Source organism: Diadema antillarum, unplaced genomic scaffold (genome assembly GCF_040938485.1).
Source record: "Diadema antillarum isolate AM-2024a unplaced genomic scaffold, OU_Dant_1.0 scf00000032, whole genome shotgun sequence".
Classification (NCBI taxonomy): Eukaryota; Metazoa; Echinodermata; class Echinoidea; order Diadematoida; family Diadematidae; genus Diadema; species Diadema antillarum.
Window position 1 is genome coordinate 604,510 of NW_027270921.1, and position 22,268 is coordinate 626,777.

A 22,268-nucleotide genomic window follows, 5' to 3' on the forward strand; every position below is an offset into this window, starting at 1 on the left:
TAAGTGGGCTCTGAGTTATATTTCATAATGTCTGTCACAGCAACTGTTGCTGGTGTTAAGATTTTCATAGGTTTTAGGTTAATATAGTTTTTAGATTTTCTCTAAAGGCAGAGAAATATGCTTTTACATTTATTCTCACTATAAATTCCCAATTTTCTGTGAAATTTTACTCACCCTCACAAAATTAAATTCATGCATTATATGCACTGAAATCTGCCCATCTTTAAAAAGTGATTATCTTCAAATTTCCACATTGACATCATCCACTGGCACTTGCTTGCAAACAGTAATGTATTTATCCAATGAGTCATGAGTGTAAACCGGTGCATTGCCGGAGACACCTTTACATTTCCCCTCATTATGATTTTTGCAACTGAGTATGACTAGTCTCTCCCTTTAAGTACCACCAGGGGCTGTACGTTTTGCAATCACATTAACAGACAAAGGAACACAAGGTCCCAGGGACCTGGTGTCCTACTATTCTCCACAGGTAAGCCGGTAATCCTCTTATCTGAGGAGAAGGTTGATATCTTCTTTAGATAGCAGCCACATGCATGTACCTTGGGTTGATCCAGTTCTCGGTGTATCATAGACATAAAATCCTTGACAGACACTTACTGGTATGTTTAAGAAATCGATATCACTTTTATACACTCATTGTGCAATAACCTTTAATGTTAGTGGTTATGGGATCTGCCAAGACACAGCATGATGGATTCATGTTAATTTTCTCAACAATTTTGTGTCAGAGCAACACAAATCCAAGTAAAGATTATGTTTGTTTAGTGCTGGAGCACCCTTGGGTGCCAGGTGTTTTTTTTTTTTCTTTTTTTTCAGCCTTTTCTAAAGATGTGACCTGCACTCACCTTGAATGACCACTACTGGCTATCTTTTTTTTCCCTTTACAATTAGTCTTCCTGTAGTTGTGGCTGCATCACATTGAACATCGTAATTCTCTTCTTTTTTTTTTTCTTCACTGAATTTCTGCGACCATAGTGCTCAATAACTATACACTCTTAACCCGTTGAGGACGAGTCCCGAGTATACTCGGGTAGGGGTATATGGGAAATGCTTGTTGTAGCAAAATCAGTCTGTCCTCAAGGGGTTAAGTTCTGATCTGTTATTTGTGAAGGGCACCTGACCGCCTCTAGATAGCGACTGGTGACACTAGTCATAATGTTGAAAAGCCTGTACTATGTACGTCGTTTGTTTCATGAGCATAACATTTCATGAATTGGTAGTTCTACAATGATTTTGTGATTGGTTGCATGCATGATAAAGAACCAGTTTTAGTAGAGGTAAAAATAGGGGGGGGGGTAAAAATTGGCTACTTTCACAAACATAGCTATTGTCACCCTGATCTTCATTGCGTTTTGTGATGAGGGCATTTTATGCTTTAAGCACTTTGCATTTCATGTAAATAGAGAGATAATGCAGTTGACATGTTGTGAGAGCATTTGCAGACAGATTACAAACAGATCTCCTGTTTTATGTTTCCATGGTAGAGATAAGGCAAAAAGAATGACAACAGTATCCAATTTGCCTGATATTCTCTTTTCAGCTGGTGTGGATTACATGATCAAAGCTTATAATACTAAGTTTGCCTCTGGGGGCACCAGGTCATGCTTTTGAAGTCTGATCAACTCTAGATTACCACAAGTGTGTCATTATATGACTTTCCTATTAAAGTGTCTCTCAACTGCCACTTCTTGAAAAGACATCAAGCTTAGATAAATGCTTCTCTCTTTTTTCCCCCTAATCCACCTTAATGATCTCAAAGCAGTTGTTTTCATGCAGCAAATGACTTGCATTCAGGAAAGGGTTGTTTATAGCAGCAAAAACAGTGCCGCTTTGTATAACGCTTGACAATCCTCTTAGGATATTGGGGCAAATCGCAGTAATACAGCTCTTTGCCGCAGAAAATATCCCGCTTGTTTTCCGAGCACAGCCAAGTTTGGGATATTTAGGGAGTGGGGAGAAATAAGCTTTGTAGCTAGACGTGCCGTCTAAAGAGGGTTATGAGACTGCCCCTTGGGCATATGTACTAGGGAAGCAGCTTGTAGCATCCTGAGCTTTTTGTCACTTTCAAAGCATAGAGCAGACATCCTCACTGGAGCTGGCTAGGCCTCCATACCTCCCGGATTGTTCGCAAACATCATTTCTTTCTTTTTCTTGAAGCTGGCACTTCAATTGCCAACTTAATCTGTGTGCCTCCCATATACAATGTATGTGAGAAGGTGTCTGTTACTAGAAACTTTCAAATGTGGCTGATGATATGTAACTTGATTCTTCTAGCAAGGTTCTCGTTGTGTTGTGCGTTGTTTTTTTTTTTGCAAAAGAACTAGGTGTTGTAGTGTGCCATTGTTTACTTAAAATAATTTGAATTTGATATGTAATAGAAGTGAAATCAAGAATTTCATTGGTTTCTTACTTTATTAAACAAGCGATGTGGATGAGTATTGATTACATCGCTGATATATTGTTATAGTATTCAGTTTCCATGCTGTTGTGTCTGACAGAAGAATTTTTCTCTTTTATATCATCTGTGCTACAACTTTAAGTGCGGTATTTCACCAACATATCTTTCATCGTAGAAGCTTATGGCCATATCCCTTGAGAACATCGTAAAGGCAGCTGCCGTGCTGCTGCATAAAATCAGTTCACCCATCGGATTGTGTTTTGCACCAATCCTGATATGCATTCTGCAAGAGGCTTTGCGTTTTCCTCGTACAGAGAAGAGAGTGTCGGTTCTGATCATTCATCTGGGGATTATGCAGATGTATTCAGGAGTTGGTAATTTGATTAGTTGTCGTTGCTGCTAGAGATCCCACTTTGCTAATCCTTCTATCACTTCTGTTTTCACATGCACAGAAGTAATTCCTGTAATCATTCAATTCATCAGTTCCGATGAATGATGACTTCCTCTGTACCCGAATTCCTTGATACTCAAGACCTTTAATGGCCCCCCCCCCCCCCATACCATCTTGCTAAGACAGCTCAGTTTGCGATCCTTAAGGCTTGTTTGCATTGCCATGATCAGATATATAGGATAACTTTTGCGCTTCTTTACTTTTTCTTGTGTTGGTACTATAAAATGAAATCATTGAAACTCCACAAATTGTGATAACTTGATCACAACAAAGACATTGTCTGAATCAGCCTATCATGACACTTATTGTACTGCTGCTCCCCCAGTTTCTTGCAACAAGGAAGCATAATTCAGGATGTACCATATATCCCCCCAAAAAAATTACAACAGGACCCTCCGCAATGATAACTTTAAAAATAGTGAATCAATCCAAATACAATTTCAGGGTATGAAACTATAACTCACTGCCCACATCTTACAGAAAACCCCATTTGAATTGCTTCAGTGGTCTAAGAGAAATGGGGAATTTTGTAGAGCATGTCAGGAATCTCTTCCCTCCAAGTTCTGTCCATTGTGTTCACACATTAACATGCAGTTCCAAGAGCATCCAAGTGCTAAACTTGGAAGAATCAGACTCATGACATGCTTTACAGCAATCCACATTTCTCTGTGACTGTGTGACCAAATTGAATGGGGTTTTCTGCAAAAAAAAAAAAGCTAAGATGTTATATTTCAAGACCCTGAAGTAGCATTTAGACAGTTTGATTATATTGGGAGTTATCAATGCGAAAATCCGATCGTAATTTTTTGGGGGGACATACTGTATATATTTCAAGATGCATAGTTGTACAAATGTATATATTATGGCACAGTTGGTCAAGGTGTTAGTACTCAGGTGTATCCCAACTTTCCTTCCCCTATTCAATACTCTTTTTGTGCCAGAAACTGTGGACAACATATACAATGGTATGGGGATTTCTATGTCAGTTGGTACCCTAAGCACTCACAGGGTTAATCAGCAATGCGGCCATGCCTGGATTGGCTTGGCTAGAAGTGGGAATGAATGAATTATTGATCATGTGGTCTGTTCCCCACTGACTTCTATTGTGGGGATGTGTGAACTGATAATACTGATGACAGTGCGTATATTTGCAATGATTTTTTGTAAAGCTTTAGATATTGGAAATCACTACAGCTTGCCACTGTTGGTGTAAGCCAGTGAATGGAGATGTGCAGATGGTGTGTGATGCTGTAATCCAGACTAAATGTTGGTGTATTGTGCATTGGTTGTCCAGTTGTGCAGCAGGGAAAAACATGAATGCCTATTTGAAAATAGCTATTGTGACGTCACAATAGACCACCTTTTAAATTTTGTGTGAGATACCTCTCCAACAACCAGAAGCTTGTCCAGGAGTTTGATTGAACATGGATTCTCAAGAACATTATGAAATAACTTTTATAAGAGTCTACAATTTAATAAGCTAATTGGTAGGCTCTCTGGGTAAGAATATGCATAGATTTCAATGTATTGCATGACTACTCTGCTGTGTTTCAGCAAATTAAATGACTCATATATTGTGATTCATTCTGCTTTTTCCTCAGATTTAAAAAGGCATATATGGCTGCTGGAGGTAGTTACCATTAACGTCAGTGAAGCATGGTAAGTTCTGTTTCTTGCTATACGTATTTATTGTGCCTCATTAACTTGAATTTCTGCTTGCCATACAAGAAACTGAAATTTCAACAATGTCTTACCATATTATACAGGGCTGGTGCAACTGGGGGCCCTGCATTTTTTAAAGTGGGGGGGGGGCAGTTTATATTTCTGGTGCCACTTCCGGGTTTCATCAGTTGACACACACACACACACACAAGGTCTTCACCGCAATTTTCTGGCGCCACTTCTGGGTTTCATCAGTTGACAAGCAAAAAAAAAAAAAAAATGGCCTTACCCACACTTTTTTGCTTTCAGCAGCAATTTTCTTGTATAATTTCTGTGGTTAATCAGCTTGAAAGCAAATAAATAAATAAATAAATAAACTTGACCACATTTTTCTAGTGCTACTTATGAGGTCAAAAAGTGTGTGTGTGTGTGGGGGGGGGGGGGGGGAGGGCCAAGTGGTTAGACCCTATGTATTCCTATGTATTATCCAAAAAGTGTGTGTGTGTGTGGGGGGGGGGGGGGGGAAGGGAGCATGGGTATAGGTAGAAAGTTATGTGATTCTCGATCGTGCCCTGGCAGTCATATTTCCCAACGACCTGCATGTGATTCACTCTAGTGTAGAAGATGGATGGCTACCACTGTGACCCGATTTGTTGATATTCTATATTCGATAAAAAATACATTACTTAGCAACCACAATTGGATATGTCCTCAGATTGCAGTACTGATTGGTGTACCTTTTTGGCTAATATTTCACATTTTTGTAGTTACCGAACTGAAATTGTATTATCACAGCGTTATTTCAAACATTCCTTATTCATATATGTCCGTTGTAGAGTAAAAAATTGACAGATTCTCCAGGTGCATGGAAACTATATTTTACCCTTAGATAAAAAGCACTGCTCACTATATAGATTGGAATGTCTGCATATGTCTGTGTGTGTGGTCATGGAACCAGCCTTGCTGCATAAAGTGGCATAGGATTATTGATGTGGACAAGACTTGAAGTATACACACTTTTATAGGAATGGCGGCACGAGGGGAAACTCTACCTACTTTGCATTGTGCCATCGATGGGTGGCCATCCTGCAATGGAAGCCTGTAATTATACCAAGGCAGCAGCCACCTGCTCTTTAATGGCGTGTTTCTTGAACAAAAAATGAAAAAGCAGCAAGATTTTGCCATATTCACTGTCATTATTTTGCTTAGTTCCATGCAATGCAGAGGTAAACCAGCTGAAACTGGCAAAATGCATAGCTGCACTTCCGATCAGAGATGCAAGTAATGCCATCATCAAAGATTGGATGGCATTAACTTTCTGCAGCATTGCATTTCGACTTTTCAGTGTTTTGAGATTATCTTGGTCTTTGATGCTGCAGAACAATGTTAAAAGGCTCACTCAGGCTACATATTCACCAATTCATTCATAGACTAGGTTCTACGTGTTTAATAATTCTCTTGACAATTTTCCTTTTATTTTCTTCTCTTTACTCTTGTGTGAATCGCACCGACCTCTCAAAATTCAGCCATTTTTTTTTTCTACATATAATTATGCATGTACGTGCATTGCGCATTTGACCGTGCAGTTTTTCTTTTGTGGGTGTATGTGTCTGTGTAGTGTTAGTGTTGTATCATATATGTAATGTATCTGTAGAGTATGTGTTTGTGTTGTACATGCATTGTGTGTGTGTGTGTGTGTGTGTGTGTGTGTGTGTGTGTGTGTGTGTGACTGTTGGAGAATCTTGACCATGGGCATGTACAAGGTGAGGCAAGGTGGATCATTGTGTGCCTTCTACTTGACCCCCTCTCCTTCATATTCATCCATGATCTTTTTTTCACAGGATTTAATGCCTCACTTGACCTTTACTGAAATGTGGAGTGCCCAGGACTCCACTTCTGAGAGATACATTTACCTTTGTTTCAGAAAAGGAGATGAGATTTTAAAAAAAGAGAAGAGAGAAAATAGAAGAAGGATGCTGGGAACAAGGTTCAGATCCTATGCAGTCTATAGCCACTCTGTTGGATAGTTGGTGCTGCTGTTGTTGTTGTTGCTCTTTTACTGGTCAGATTTGCATCTTTCAGCAAACTGTCAGCATTTCAAAGCATTTCTGACAGCTGGTGGGTCGGGTTTCCTGTAATGGCCGAGGCGTCTGGATATATGGAAAGATGACGGAGGACATGCAGTCTGTTGTTGCTGTGGTTGTGGCTGTATATATCATATGACAGCCCGTATTGTTGCTGCTGTAGTTATGGCTGTCTTATCATCTGACAAGCCCCATTGGATTTGCTGGTGATCTTGCCATTCAAGGCAGGTGATTCATTACAGATCATCTTTAACCCGTTGAGGACGGTTTGATTTTGCTACAACACACATTTCCCATAGATACCTGCCTGAGTATACTTGGGACTCATCCTCAGTTTTAGGTTAAAAGGACTTTTTTTTTTGTGATAGAGAAGGAAGGCACGATTATCATAAGGAACAATTATAAAATATGACGAGTTTGACCGCAAAATGAGTTAACTCCATTCTTGTTGATTTGAGATGTTTGCAATAAATAAGTTAAAAAACAGATGAAACAATAAGAAAATATGATATATTCCTAATCGTGTAAAACTTCAAGAATATTCCTTGTTATGTAACAAGTGAGGTATCACTAAGAAAGAGTAGAGTTTACTTTGCTCTATCTGATGATGGACTTACTTTTTAAAAATGGCACTTAATCTGTTTTGCAACCAAACTTATCATATGTGTGTGTATTGTATATGAAATTGAGAGGGGAAAAAGAGGGAGAGAGAAAGAGAGCATATACTTCATTCCTATTTTCATGCATGTTTAAAGTGCACACCAAGGGGGACCAGGAAAACGTGGTTGTAGCTGTTTTGGATCGGCACCCCATGGGAAGACAGAGCTGCCAACTAGAGTTATACGAATGCACAGACTGGGCACTTGAGACTGTTTGCACCGCATCAAATTGCACAATAAATGGTGGTCTTTTGATTCTCTTGGCTCCACTTCCAAATCAAGCTGCATGTAACCCTTGTAATCTCAGCACGGCTGCACAGGCCGGCTTCCTGTAACTCTAGTCTACGGAGGCAAGTTGCTGATCTATAGTTCTGCAGCGAGCAGGCCATGCATTATTCAATAAAATCTCCCATTTTGGGCGATATTATTTAGGATTTGACCAATGCTCGTAGACAGAAATCTTTCCCCAGACCCTTTTTAAGGTTGTCGTGAGGAATGGTGCCCAGTACTGAGCCTGAAATCCAATAGTCGGAGAGATTGAACGACGATTAGTCTGTTCATTCCCGCTTTCTCCTGCAACCCCCTCCCCCTCCCAGCAGTTGTAAACCTGTTGATTGTGACTGCTCTTGTTCACTCCCCCGCACTCCCCCTGCTAGCTGCTGCATTTTTGGCGTGTTCACACGGGTACCTCGTCATTGATTAAAAAAATCACTGTTCGATGCAGGAGATATTGCTCCTTCGACCAAGACTACTCATTTGCGTAAGGCTCTCTTTCATCTGCTGGGATCACCAAGTACTAAAATTTGGATGTTTATTGCGCTGCATGTAATGACCATTCATGCATACACATGTTCTTTGAGTTATTTGATGGGATTATTTATCAAAAAAAAATAGCCTGTGTGAGTCACAACCACCAAGAAGATCAAAGATGGCAAATGGTTCAAACATTTCTTTCAAAATGACACCTGCAGTGATAATCTTGTGTGCATGTAATGTAAGTATTTGTGTTCAGAATGATTTCAAGTGATACATTAGCTGGACTTTCTTGAGTGCCCATTTGGCATCCAGCTGTACCATGAAATCATTGATAATTTCGTTCATAATCCAGCCTGCCCACAGCAAGAAAGCTTGTGTTTGAGCGTATTAAGCTCAAGGAAAGAAAGTTTAAAGTCAGTAGACTATAAAAACATTCCCATGGACCTATTAATTTGGGTTTCGCTCCCCCCATATATTCCCATCTAGTGGATATTATTGTTTGCAGGTATGCAAACAGTGTTTTTTTTAAAAAATATATGCATCAAGATAGCTCAGTGTGAACAGTACTGTCTCCGCCATGTCTTATTCATGGGCTGGATCATGGGGGACTCGGAGCTGCCTGTGAAGGGGAGAAGCATGATCTGTTTCCATGCCACCCCTAACCCAAGAAGTAGAGCATCCAACAAAGGGGGGGGGGGGGGGTGTCAATCAGAAGTGAAGGTGATTTAAAGTAGTGTGAAGCTATGACTTATTCAATGAGTATGTCATTGTTGGTAACCATCTTTGTCAAAATGGAAACGCTTCAGTTATTTGAGATTTATGTGGAAGATCATAGACATGTAGAGCTCTACTTATATCTTGTGTATTCTGGCCAGAAGTCAGTAACTTCATTTGCTTTACATTTCGCACACAGTCCTGCACTTTAGCACAAACAAATTTGTATTGTAAGTGCTATTAGATAGATATTGTATTTGTATATGCTGGGCCTGTTTTAATAAGGTGATTTAAGTCAATTTTGGCAAGATTTTGAACAAGAGATTTCAAAAAATGATAAACACTTCCTTTTCAAGCAAGAATTACATGAAATAATTCTTTGATGTAGCATCAAAACTACTTAATGCTACAATTGTTTTCAAGCCACTAGTAGCCTCTCGAGAAGTTGATCAATACTTAAATCTATTTGAAATCAAACAGCTGTATTAATATCATAATGTTGAAATAAGTTTACAATCTCTGGATGCGTGTCAAGATACCTAATTCCCTCAGTACTCTAGAAACTCATACAGGTTTATCATCAAAGGTTTTTCATATACATAATAGTTTGGTTTTTGTATATTGTTAAGCTTAGAAGCCTGCCTGGCAGTATGTTCTTGCTGTTCCATACTACCTGTGCAAACTGGGCTGTAATCGCCTCATCTGCCGAGCTATCTAGTGATCCGTCTGGCAGCGAGATATGATGAGTCGATTAGTCGTCCGGCGGTAATGTAGCTCTCTCCATAATTTTGTGGGTGGATTATCGACTGCCATTTAGTGAGCTGGCATACACTTTGTCAATGGGATTAGGATGGGGTGAGGGAAGTGGAGGAGTAGGGAGGGGGTGGTGAGTGTATGAGGGAGGGGGGAAGAGGTCTTCTCATGCTCTAGTGTTAAAGAGATGGTATGGTATTGGTGGAGATTTGGGATTGGGCTTTTGACTTCTTGCGAGATACCAAGAAACCACTTTGAAATAGTACAGAGCATGCTGTTCTAAGAGGAATTCAAAGTTTATTTGATGAAAATCGGTTTTGGAATGGCTGGGACATCCAAAAACAAAGTAAAACAAAGCGATCGTAATAGAAGGTGGGTCCCACCTTTTATTTGGATTGCTCTTTTTTGGATATCTCAGCCTTTTCAAAAGCAGTTTTCATCAAATGTTGAATCCCTCTTGGAATTACATGCTTTTTCACATTTCGGAAGATGTTTCTCATTATCTCAATGAAGAAATGCTAGAAACCTGAAGTTAGGTCTCAACCAAAACTATATGATCCCTTTAAAGTTGCTGCTTGCACAAGACGCTGCAAGATCTCAAATCTCAAGATGACTGGCCCCGTCTGCACAATGGGTGTATCCCCTTGAGTGGATGATGGTATTGTCAAGTGATCTGTTACATCAGGACTGGGCTGGTTAACGGTGTCATGCTGTAGTAGAGTGCGTCATCATTACCTCACTGTTAGCAGAGTTGGCTTGTGGCTCATACTGAACTCTAAAATATCAACTCCACTCCAAACCCGAGATCTTCCTTGATGCAAATAATGCATCTCTTAATGATGTGGGCAGCATCGCAAATCAGCCAAAAAATGGCAGTTTATACATTCAATTCATTTGAGGGGAAACGTAGTTAAACATTTGGATTGAATTGATGGATGCAAAGAGGGTCTGAAAATTAGGAAAGTAAGTGACAGGATGAATGAAGAAAGCATTGTGAAAGAGGCAAAGAGCTGCAACATATTGAGAGAGATTAAGAGAAAAAGACGTTTATGGAGAATATAATGGAGAAGCAGACACCATGATGGCAGTCAAATTGTAGATTGAGAGACAATCTTCATCAACCTGAAGCGCGCTGTCTGCAAAACCCGACGTAGAGATGATAACTTGGAAAGGGTCTGTTTCATTGGGAGAGGGGTGATATCATAGTGTGCTCATAAAGTCATAATAAAAAACCATTTCCATCTCACGGGCCCAGTTATTCAACCATAATTGGCTTACACCGCAAGTTAGGTGCAAATTGACTAGCATTTGCAGGAAAGATACTAAAGCTGTACCTACATTAACAAGAAGATATTTCCAAGTCACACTGCAAAAACAGTGGTGTTAGATTTAACACCACTGGTGTTGAATCTAACACCGGCCGAACTTCAATAAAGGACCACACCATCTGGTGTTGAAGTAACACCGTCTCTGGTGTTAAAATATCCAACACCCATGGGTGTTAAAGGGTGTAAAAATATACCAACACCAGCCTCGGTGTTTTTTCAACACTTAAGAGAGTGTTAAGAAGTTGACACCATAATGGTGTTCATTTGACATCCCAACACCAGTTATGGTGTAAGTTCAACACCCGTGGTGTTAAAATATACCAACACCAGCTTTGGTGTTGCTTAGATTATTGATAGGTTGACACCACTTTGGTGTTCTTTTGACACCCTTTAACACCAATGACGGTGTAACTTCAACACTATTTGTTGTTAGAATCTATACCCCAACACCTGTCATGGTGTTATTCTAACACTTCAAAGTGTTATAAGTTTGCATAATTTGGTGTTTATTTGACACCACAGAAGTGTTGATTCAACGCTTCAGAGTGAGAAATAAATTCCAAGTGATGCCAACTTATTAACAATTTGAAGTGTCGATACCTCGACATCATTTCATACTCTCCACATTCAATCGCACAAAATAACACAGTAATGTAAGTAGGTGAAAGACAGTCACGTGCTACTAGGTTGATCAAAATATTTAATAAATTCTGTCTGTCACAACAAAACACAATAATTCTATTACATGTAATGAAAGCCTCATCTCTACAATATAAGTATCAAAATGGAATACCTTTGACCCTTTCAGTTGGTTCTTTGATTATCTATGCAAATGAGATACATTATGGCTATTGTAGGCTAAAATATCAAATTTAAATACTCACTCTGAATACCTTTGGCCTTCTTGGCACTATCAAGTTGAATTTTCAAATGAAATTGATACTAGTATTATATCTTCTTGGCTCTATCATTCAAATGTTCAAATTGAATTGCCTACTCAGCTGTATAATTCAAATATTCAACATAGATCATCCAGTCTGGTTGTAAAATGTTAACATAAAAAAAATATATACTCTTTCTTTTGATCAATGCTATTGCAAGTGACGATACAAGCATGTGAAATTCGGATCATTTAAATATTCAAATGACACACATAAGGCCTTCTTGGGCCAATATTTTCAACTCGAACTGGATGTAATTGATACCCCCACCTAAAACTTAGAGAGTTAGCTCAATTCACGATATTCTTGTATGCCTTTTGTTGAAAAAAAAAGTACAATGTAACAAAAGTTGTTACCATAGCAAGATTACTCAACAGTGAGATCAGTGTGCGACTCATTTTAAGATTACACTGGTTACATAAGCGAAACCTCAAGTCAAATGCTAGAAAATTGAGGGAGCTCACCCAATTCACAGTATTTTTTGTTTGATTTTCATTTTAAAAGATGGTTGCCATTACATTAGCACTCTGTGCAATATTTCAGGCCAGATGCTCAGAAACTGAGGGAGATTGCATAATCAACTGTTGTGTAAGTTTTTAATTTGAAAATGTCACTGCCATGATAACACTTTCTTTGACCGATACAAAAGATGACATTTGCACATTAGCGCACTACAGTGGTCACGTGCCAAATTTCAAGTCAAATGCCTAAAACATGAGGGAGTTATGAGTCAATCACAATATCTTCGATTGCTTTGTATTAAAAAAAAAATAAGTTAGCATGGCAACGCATTGTTTAACATTGACGAGAAAAGTGTTTTGCACATCTAGAATTTATCTTGTCACAATATATAGGTGTCATATCTCAAGGTTATTGCTAAAAATTGAGAGAGTAAGCTCAATCCACTTGTAGTTTATACGATTCTCATTACAAAATACCATTAACTTGACAACATACTATTTGACAATGACGAAAAATAAAATTTGCACAGGTACATAATACAGTGGTCACAGGTGCCAAATTTAAAGTCAAATGCTCAAAATCTGAGGAAGTTAGCTGAATCCACATCATACTTGTGGATGATTTGTATGAAGATGCTGTTGCCATGGAAACAGATTTATGACCCCCACAAAAAGTGTCTTGCAAGATAACAAATTATCATAGTGACCATATGTATCAAATTCAAATTTAAATGCTAAAAAAAGAAACTAGAGAGCAACGTGATCCACACAATTTTGTATGATTAGTTTAAAAACTGCAATTGCCATGGCAACAGATTTCTGGACAATCGAATTTCAACAGAATTGATTTAAAACTGAGTAGCTTGATCCACATTCTGTATTTGTAATCTTTATGAAAATTTGATGTTACCATGGTAATGCATTACTCCATACTGACACATGTAAACTAGGACATGTAAAAATTACAAGGTCGTTGTTCAATGTCCCCTGGACTAAAGGTAATCACCTCCTCATCAAAAACTGTCATCGACTAATGAAGAGTACTGCTTCATCAACTGTATATCATCAGTCTCTATCTCGGTTCCTCCATAGAACTGGACTTGGAGTATCTTCACAGTTTCATTGTCACAATGATGATTCTTCAAGTGTCTTCTAAAACCATTGAACGAATCAAATTATGTCCGTACACAGGCCCCCTGGGCGCAATTTATTGTTTGTCCCTCACTCAGTCCATGTTCGTATGGCAAACAGTGGAAAAAAAAGCAGTTTCAGTGGGAACTCCTAAAGAATGCATCACTTCATTATCTATTTGAAAGTTTAGATCTCGGTTCACAAACTCGGGGTAATTCCAAATGTCCAAAGGTTGATGAGAGGTTTTGCATACCGTAGACAAAACACATATTTAATGTGCTTTGAACAATGTGTCGAAGGCACTCTGAATGATATCACCAGGGCAGGGTAGTGCCAAGTGGTCAACAATGAAGTAATATTGGTACACATGTATGTTATCCTTCTGACGTCCTCTGTCAAGCAAGCTGCATCTTCTGATCTTCAAGCAAGCAAGCTGCATCAAGAGCTGCATCTTCTTCTGCTTTCCCTCTTCAAGTGGTGATCAAGACTAGCATCAGGCTGAAAATGTAAGGAAACAATGAAAAACAAACAGACCTTGTATGAATCTATTACAAATAAAAACTAGACAAATTTGACTGTGACCTTTATTTCGATTCCATAATGCAATTTGATAGACTCAGTCATACATAGGCTTAACACATTTTATTCACATTTATGATTATTTGAACAGATTTCAAGCTATCACACACACGGAGGGATGGACTACTCAAAACCATAACAATTCAGGCACCACTTCTTGGCAGAGGATAATAAATGGATCTTATTCCATTTTACTTAAAGATCACTATAATTTCACAATTAAAACTCACTTATACCTATTTTTTCTTAAAGAAGCTTTGAAATTTATCACTTTTCTCTTATTCGTGACTGATCAAAAAGCAACTTCAAAATTTTAGCCTACATATGGGGAAGACAATCTTTAAAGTTCAAGGATCGACTTTGAAGCATTCACGAGTAAAGTTCTCGTCGACATCAGGACATAACCCTGACAAAGGCAAGTGCGCAAAAATATTAACATAAAAAAAAAAGTTAACCTGTGAAACATTGAAAAGCAAGTGATCTTAACAAATTACATAGTCCAACAACACAAAAAAACCCAGAAAATTTACCTTGACCTCTGATTTCTTTTCTAATACAAAAACAGATCATAGAAAGTAGAAAATGCAAAATCAATTAAACTCATAAAAATCAATTTCTTTTTCAGAATACCAAAGTACTGTGAGTTCTAATTGCCTGTCCAAAATGACTCATAAAGGCTTGTTCAGATATGATGAGACAAACTCCGGCAACATTTTAGTGCACAAATCAATGCGATATGAGATGGTAAAAAACAAACAAATAAACAGATCAAAATGCAACAAAACAAAACAAAAACACTGAGGCAAGAGGAATATATTTTGCCACACAGTGGCAAGAAGTTATGGTGCAATCAAGCTCAAAAGTAAGTGAAGATACAATGTCATGAGTTTATCTTTATCTTATTTTTTTTTTGAGTCATGTGCATTCATTAACATAATGAAAGTGGCGTGGTTCGGCGCACCATATCTGAACACTAAAAATGTCAGGGGGTTTGTCGCATCATATTTGAACAAACCTTATAGTCATGTAGACTTACCTTTTGAAATCGGATAAGGTAGTCTATAGCCAAAGCCACAGAAATCTTGCACAATCCTTGCGCCCTGGTTCAGAGGTGGAAGCAGATAGAGTACAAGAAGGATTTGCAGGTTACTTACATTCTATGCTGTGTTGTAGAAAATGCATTTTATATACAATATATTCTACGACTCATTAACAAAGTATCCAGGTACAGTATCAACAGAAATTATCAGTGAATTGCACTGCATAATCAGGGAGCATTAAGTAAAACATATGATCCTTCATGTAGGATGAACCCATGGGTTGTTGTGTGGCTTCTATTAAAAAAAAACGAAAAAAAAACTCTTCTTTATTTCATCAGCATCTCCAAAATAACAAAATTACATTACATATTGATTTGTGACTGTGAACTTTTATATTACAATTGAGTTTGGTGAAATCCATTCAACTGCCTTGTGAAAAATCAAAGTCACAAGATATTTCCTGCATTTTTTTTTTTCATAATGAAGGGCTCCAGACCCTTGATTATTGACCTCATGACCCTCATCGACTCCAGGGAAACGTTTGATAAAATGTATTGTCAGATGCAAAGATTTCAGCTACTTATAACAGTTGTCACCAATGACAAGTTTTGTGGAACGCCCCCTGGATTTACATAGCCTTACCAAGTTTCATTCACAGATGATTGTTTTCAACTTGCGGCATGATACACAAGAAACGATATTGGATGGATAGACATCTAGAACATAAAAAAGGGGCTTTCAAAACCTATAGTATTGTGCATACCCTGACTGCTACCACGTCTGGGGGTACACTATTTGATGATTGCTCCAAGTCTCATGAATCCACATCAGTTTTCCGCATGTGTTCTCCCAGCAAACTCAACAGCTTGACTGTGGTTTCTGAAGGCTTTCCTCTTGCTAGCTTGACAAGACCTTCCACCAAAAACTGGCCACTGCTCAAAAAAGCTTGGCATCGTTGCCTGGGAGAAGGAGTGAGAAGTACTGTTTAACCTGCAAGTGTAAGGACCATGAACATACATAATTATCAAGTGGCTACAAGTCCGCAAACTGTCAAACTGGTGCGCAAGGTGTGATGCACAGGCTTAGGAGTCAAAGTACTGAACATCTACATAACTGCACTAGTGTATTTACTGTATACAAGTGCATGAAACAGAATTATCTTGTGTGCATGAAAGATTTGATCAGAACTGCAGAAAACAAAGGGTTTTGTTCAGGTGGCTTCAGATTAATTCAGTCGATGATTCTATTATATATACCTACAGTGTACTTGAGATATGCTCATAATTTCAAGTTCGTTTTAATTAGCCACGGGGGGGGGGGGGGGGGGGGGGGGCAATAATATCCTGCTTCCAGGTATTCATCATCTTTATGCAGTGTACATTTATGCAAATATTATTTGAGGAGAAATGGAAAAATCAAATGCCATTTTGCAATTGATCTACTCTCATTTTCAAGGTTTTTTAGATAGATAATAAAAGGTCTTTTTGCAATTCTGTCATTTTCAAGATTCTCAAGTGCACTATTGCCAATATCATTAAGTGTGGCAATAACATAAGTATGGGGAAGAGGCATATTCCAGAAGGGATTTTTTTTTCAAGAGATTATTTCAACAAATTTATACTACCATCAAAGTAGACGTATATTCCCTCACCTGAATCATGAAAAAAGCGATGATACATGTATTCCATTTTGACTCATTTGTGAAATTTAGGATCAGTTCTCAGACAGAGAACAACTGCCAGTTATTAATAGGGGCTGTGATTCTCTTTCTCGCTACCCTTGAACTCGCACCTTTACAATTAGATCTAGTGCACTGTCTTAACATGGACTCGGTGGAAATACGGTTTTACATGCATGTGACGTCATCAACTTTATAAGAGCATATTCTTATACTAAGTATAATGTAAATTTGTAAGCGGTTAGCAAACTCATAAATAGTAGTACTCATATTAGAAACTAGTTAGTAGATTCTAACGTAAGATCCACGCGCAAACACTAGCGTCCTATATACAAATGTAGGCCCCTACGTTCCTACGTGTAGCTACTGAAAACATCACGTAACCTGTTGTGATAAACAAAAATCGGGTCGGGAGAACCCCCCACCCAGCCCCTTTAATCGGGTATTTACGCTCTTTTTAGAGCGATATTTGTTACTACATGTAGTACCTAGTACTAATTTAAACCTAACAGTTTGGACCTAGAACAGTTACAGTAGGCCCTACAAAAAATATAGTAGGCCTAGGGGCCTACCAGTATACCTACGAACATGTACAAACCTACGAACATGTACACACAAACATTGTTCGAACTTCGTCTTCGTGCACGTCAGTAGCGGGTCGGGTTCATTGGTTACAAATGATTTGCGCGCTAACAAAGATCCGCACCAGAGCCTCAGAGGTAAGAAAACTACATCAATAACAATACAAAATGCCACGGAACCTTTTATATTTAAAATTTGATGATATTTTTAAAATGCAATTATTGGACAAAGGAACCCTCAGCGAAATTCGGACTCAATGCACCGCTGTCAGCGCGTTGGTGTTATGGCCTATTATGTATGGCAAACACTATAGGCTACTTAGTATGCTGCGCTACATAGTATACTATAGTATTATGTGCGTGCAAAGACAAAGTTGTCTATAATATGCGATGAAATCCGTGAAAATCATGCACATCGTTTATGATAGAAAATAACTGGTACAGGAAATAATTACCTTAAAAGATACTTATCCCTGCTGACAGACTTAGCAAAGTCACCATCATAGATTCAATGTCATTTTTAGCCCCAGACGACATCGAAAACCTGACTATCGCGATGACAGACGTTGACGACTCCGCGCCACAGCAACAAATTTCAGGCATTGGCATGTGAACCAATGAGATCATCGGACTGCGAACACGTGATCTTCTCTGGTGGACAACTAACACCGATACGGTGTTATTAGTGAAAACCCCCTTTTCATGACATAACTGTAACACCACTTGGGTGTCATTTTAACACCGAAAATCTAACACCCAATGAATGAGGGAATGTTGGTGTTAAATTAACACCGAAGGGTGTCAAATTGTGTCAATTTAACACCAAATTTAACACCCACAGTTTGACACCCGGTTGGTGTTACACTTTTAACACCGCATTTTTTGCAGTGCACCTTTTCTAGGCATCAGTTGTGATGAATTTACCTTATTTTTAAATGATATACGTGGTTTATTTTGGGGTATTTTTATTTTCACAGCTTTTTCAAGTCAACCAATATTTACTCAGTAATGAATTTGCAAAAATGTTGATGCCCGTAATGCAAAATGTGTTGTATTTCACATCCAAGATAGGAAGTATTTTGTTGTTCTCTTGCAAAGTGCTCACACTCATTCCGTCGAAATTATTCATGATCACAAATTCAACTGCTCACAAAATTGTTTTACCAGTCCCAACTCTGAGAGTATTCTCACATAATATGTGGTGCTAATGGTACCCTCCAGTAATTTGGATAAAACGCTTTGATGTAGAAGAAAGAACATGTATAATGTTATCATTTTTTTTTTCATATGCCTATCTATTATAGTCTTATACATTTGTGCTGAACACTTTGATTTATCTATTCATTTGAAATTTTACCAGGTCTTATGAGCCAAATCCCATGATATGTTTAGTATAGAAATTTATTTCGTAAAAACCTATCTGAACAAGCATTAGTTGGTTTCCTATTTAGATTACTCTCGAGGCAGCTCTCTTGTACAGCTTAAAACCAAGGGCAAAGTCATTAACACCTAGAGCAAAGTATTTTTGCTTCTAATCACTGGTACTTCAATCTGTACGTCGATGACCTTCGTGTAATGTGCCAATTAAGTATGTATTTAGTGGTATATGATTACACTGAAGCCAAGTATTTCATGTGTGTTTGTGTGTGCATGGGTTGCAGGTTGACAATGTACATTCAAACTTCTTATGTTGGTAGCATGATCCTGTTAAGAATTCAACACACATCATGAAAAAGGACCATGCACAGATCATAGCAAGTTATGAGCTCACTGCTTGCTAAAGGTCAGGACAATATTACAAATTCATTAATTCCTTTTTTCAGCTGCACAACTATACATGAAGGTACTGGAATTATTTCAGCTCTGGCATGTCCCTATGAGTAGAGTATTGTATAATCATTGTAGCAAAATATTGTCTGCGTTAAAGTGTATATATATCTATATCTATATTATCTATCTATCTATCTATCTATTTATATATGTTTATATTTGTATATATATATATATATATATATATATATATATATATATGCACACACACACACACACACATAAACTATTAATAATTCTGTAGATAGATCCGTAGTTGCCTGTAGCTGTCACCGAAAGAAAATTGTTTTACTCACAAATTCCATCACCCAAGTTAAGACTCCCTGGAATGTTTTGGTATATATGATATTTCTTGTATGTTTATCCCATTGGGTGCCAGAAGCATTATGTGGCACCTAGCCCACATCTGCTACAAGATGGGGTAGATGCACTGAATGGTCTTCGGGCGATAGCCATCAAGGTCAAAAGTCAAAGATGCTGAACTTCGGCTGAAATTGGCAAGTTTCAGTAGTGACTTCACATAGAAATGTTCAGTAGATGTATAATTTGGTAAGAAGGTGAGAAATAAGTAATGGATATTTACATGACATGATAGAGGTAAAAGTCAGAGGTCACTGTACTTTTACTTGACATAATAGGGTAGAAGGTCAAAGGTCAGTGTACTTTTACAAGAAACCCAAGTCATTCCCAGTATTATTTCAACTGGGAATGTCCAATAGTACTAGTTGTATCATGTCATAGTACAGATGATTGGGTTGTAATCATTTAGTTGTCTGAACTGATGGTGGTAAAAGCTCACAGGTCAAAGTTGAAGACCATCAAAAATTTAGTCAGAATGTCATTGTTTGACCTCAATTTCCATTTGTTTAGTCTAGTGATTATATCATGTGATAAAATGGCTTTCAATAAACTGGGAAAGAGAGGGTTAAAGGTCAATCCTTGGTAAGTGGGAAAGATCAATGAACTTCTTAAATATGTAAATGAAGGGTCATGTACTTAAAGGGCACATACAGTGATTGCGAGAGAAGCCAAGGCATCCCAGTCAATTGACTGGCTGTCAAATTACTCAAGATTGTTAAACATTGGATACAAAGAAGCCCTCAGGGTGTTAGAGTGGGTGGGGTTTACTAATACAGTATGTCCCCCCCAAAAAAATTACAATGGTACCCTCCGCAATGATATCTTTAAAAATAGTGAATCAATCTAATTACAAATTCAAGGTATGAAACTATTACTCATTACCCATATCTTACAGAAAACCCCTTTTGATTTGCTTCAGTGGTCAAAGAGAAATGAGGAATTTTGTAGAGATTATCAGGAATCTCTTCCCTCCAAGTTCTGTCTATTGTATTCACACACAAGAGCATCGAAGTGCTAAAATTGGAATAATCAGACTCATGACATATGCTTTACAACAATCTACATTTCTCTGTGACTGCTTAACCAAATTGAATGGGGTTTTCTGCAAAATAGAGCTAAGATGTTATATTTTAAGACCCTGAAGTAGCATTTAGACAGGTCAATCATATTGGGTGTTATCAATTCGAAAATCTGATTGTAATTTTTTTTTTGGGACATACTGTACATTTATATCTATGAAAATTTGTTTGTTTGTTGTTGTTTTTTGTTTTGTTGTAGGGACTTAGGTAATGAACCAGTCAAGTCATCTTCATTCAATAAAACCATATCCATTTTATTTTTATCCTGTACAAAATATACACTAAAATCTAGAGGTGCTGATTGAATGATCGCAAAATGATATTAAACTCCCTCTAGTTGTAATAAGTTAAAGGGAAAACAAAGGTTCATTTTCCCCAGAAGTGCTAGATATTGGACGATTATCTGGCGGTTATCTATATGCTTAATCATCAGAAACTGTGTCGGGGGAAGTCTCGTTCTGTTTGAATATTTTGTCACATGCTGTCCCATTTGTGAACATTTGACTTTGAAGGCTAACAGTGTAATGCTAGCCATAACGCAATTTGCTTGGGTTAGAGAATAGATCTGGGTTAAGACACACCGTAAGGGTAAACACTCAAGAAATTCGCTGGATCGACCTCTGACCCCTGTGGCACGACTAGGCCCAACTGCAACCAGCTGGCATGTGTGCAAGTGATTTCACAAAAACCTAGAGCATCAATATACACAGCTCGCGCTGCATGCCCACAGGACACCAACATAGTGCATGCTGCGTGCCTGCGTGAAACATACATCACGCGTACGTGCAAAAAACAAAATATGAATATCACTCCGGGGACGCCCGTAGGCATAGGGTTGAGACAAACATTCCAGAGTGTGAATTGTGCATCTTAAAATGATTTACCGATATTTAAATGCTCATAAATGCTCATAAATGATTTGCCTGCCTCTCCTCTGCTCCATTTATCATGTGAACTCGCTGCATTTCACTGCACTCATGTGATGATGGTGTAAAGCGTGGAAAACATTCTCCATCAACACTCATTGCGCCGTAAGCATTGTCATCCAGGATAAATACGCCTGTTTATGTGAACCAACAAGTGAAAGTGATGGTTCGGAAATATTTTGGGATAGTTACTTAAAATGCAGTCAGAATATATCAATTATTTTACCGAATACTGGATTTTTTGTGCAGCCTTCAAAGCATTCTAATATAAAACTTGGCTTTGATGAATATGAAATGTCTTGAAAATGCAAAGCAAACATTATGGCATCAAGACCGCGCCAGCTTGGTAATGTAAATGCGAAGTCTGTCTATTTTTTTTTTTTTTTTTGGTATTATTTTTGATCAGCAAATTATTTGTTTTGCCAATGTGCCCACGCTCCCAAGCTATATTACATCCCATATCCTTCAGTCTCTTATAAGGTCTTCTAGCCAAAGCATGCTTGGTGAGGTTAGGTGCCATTTTTATCTCATGATCATGTCTAAACCTTTGATGGCATCCGCATGTTGCTGTCAAGTCATTTGCTGGCACTAGCTGTGTGACAACGCGCATGCCTTTAAAAAAAGAGAAAAAAGAAAAGCATTATATCACTTTACTGTTATGCAGTTATCTATAAACTATCTCAAATACATGGAATTTGGTTTGCGGAGGTGTATGCGTGTGTGTGTGTGTGTGTGTGAGAGAGATCTTTGTGGGCGAGAGTGATGAGGCATTATAGGATGCGGCATGCAGGCTTTATAAAGACACTTGAAAGATTACATCTCGCTGTCTTTGCATC

At 38.2% G+C, this 22,268-nt stretch overlaps 1 protein-coding gene across 1 annotated transcript in view; it reads left to right on the plus strand.

Annotated features, from left to right (window-relative positions):
- The window catches only part of LOC139742538 (protein-tyrosine sulfotransferase 1-like), a 148,490-nt gene that overhangs the window by 79,427 nt on the left and 46,795 nt on the right, over window positions 1-22,268 (plus strand). The window contains exon 3 of the mRNA XM_071653074.1: window positions 4,472-4,529. The gene's annotated coding sequence lies outside the window, so the exon portion shown is untranslated. The remainder of the gene's footprint in view (window positions 1-4,471; window positions 4,530-22,268) is intronic.